Below are 2,057 nucleotides of genomic sequence, written 5' to 3'. Positions count from 1 at the left end.
AAACCCTCGATGAATCTGCGATAATAACCAGCTAAACCCATGAAGCTTCGGATCTCAGGTACTGATGTCGGTCTAGGCCAATTCATAACCTCTTCGATCTTGCTGGGATCGACAGAAATCCCATCTTCAGAAATAATATGACCGAGGAAAACAACTCGATCCAACCAGAATTCACACTTATATAGCTTGGCAAACAACTGCTCCACTCTCAAAATCTGCAAGACGATCCTCAAGTGTTCTGCATGGTCAGTACGATTCTTCGAGTAGATAAGGATATCATCGATGAAGATAATGACAAACTCATCTAAATAACGCTGAAAGATACGGTTCATCAAACCCATAAAAACCGCTGGAGCGTTAGTCAAACCGAACGGCATGACTATAAACTCAAAATGACCATACCTCGTTCTGAATGCGGTCTTAGGAACATCTTCCTCTCGCACTCTCAACTGGTGATAACCTGACCTTAGATCAATCTTCGAATAGACAGAAGAACTGAAACGACCCTAACTCTCTAATAAATAAATATGCGGAATTTTTTTTTTTTTATACTACTAAATAAATATATGTACATATATGCCCATACATATATGCACTAAATAAAATACTTAAAATAAAAGGCATTCTTTAAATTAAATAAATATCTGAGTCAACCCTATAATTTAAAATATACTGCATAAAATAAATAAAAATTGTGTGCATGCACTAAAAATACTTAATAAAATATTCAAACATCTCAACCCATAAAAATATTAAAAATGTATCATAACATCATGCACGGTGACTCAGAAGCTGTCACGGTCACGGGGCTACTGCAGCACGGCTCATACATCCTCACCACCGGTAGGAGTAACCTGTTCCTCTACGTACTCACCTGCACCATATCAGTGTAGTGAGCCTAGAGGCCCAACATGCATACTAACAAGGGTTTAAAATAATTTAAATCAATTTAATACTAATACATACATATACATGAATGAGCATGCTTAAAAATTACTTAACATAAATTACATAATTAAACATACATAACATACATAATATCATACATACATAAGTTGTTGAGCATTTATTTTCTGAACATCGAATGGTCCTATCCGTAAGTGTGACCCATAGTGCGACTGATCAGTCTAAGAAACCATCGTACGAGGCTGCTGGCGAACCACCCATACATAAATGGCAGAAAACTGCCCATACATAAATGGCAGAAACTGCCCATACATAAATGGCCACAATACTTCAATTTCCACCTAAAATATTTTATTTGCTCAACCATAGAAATTAAATCATAGCATAAAAATTGATTTCATGAATGCATGTATTTAAATAAATTGTGTGTCCTTCATATATATTTAATTTAATTTTCTTACTAACATATAAATATTAAAATAACTTAAATGCATAAAAATAATTAAATATATAATCAGGACACATGCAATTTTTCTCATGGATGGTCCTGGACTGATGGCCCTAACACTCAAGCCCATTTACTTAAATCTGGCCCATTAACATACTTAAGCCCAATATCTTAAACTTTAAGCCCAAAATAATTAAACTCAACCCAAAGTAATTAAATGGAGCCCAAATAAATTTTGAGATTAATTAGGCCCATTAAACACCTAAACTGGCCCATTGGGCCCAAAAACTCGAAGACTGGCCCAATAACTTTTCTGGGCCCAAAAGTCCCTAAAATTAATGGACTAACTTAATTAAAATTTTAAAAGTCCAAATAAAATTATTTGGGGGTCCAAATAATTTTATTTCAATTTATTTGACTCAAAAACCCATAAATTCGTAAAATACTTTAAAAATAAAAATACTCGAGCCCGGCCCACCAAATTCGGACCCGAACTCACTAACCCAACCCACTACCTAACCGACCCAACCCAGACCACTCAGACCCGACCCAGACCCCTAACCCAGCCCAACCCGATCCCCCCTCTCCCATTGCTTCTCGGCCGTGAGCAGCAGGCCTTCTTGGCCTGCTGCCGGCCGGCTCCGGCCGCCCCTGGCCGGAGCGCTGCCGCCCGGACGTAGCCCACGTCCGGGCGGACCCAACC

The sequence above is a fragment of the Henckelia pumila genome, chromosome 1, assembly GCF_033568475.1.
Source record: "Henckelia pumila isolate YLH828 chromosome 1, ASM3356847v2, whole genome shotgun sequence".
In the NCBI taxonomy this organism is placed as follows: domain Eukaryota; kingdom Viridiplantae; phylum Streptophyta; class Magnoliopsida; order Lamiales; family Gesneriaceae; genus Henckelia; species Henckelia pumila.
The sequence above is the reverse complement of the archived record's forward strand: the minus strand, read 5'-3'. Positions refer to the sequence as shown.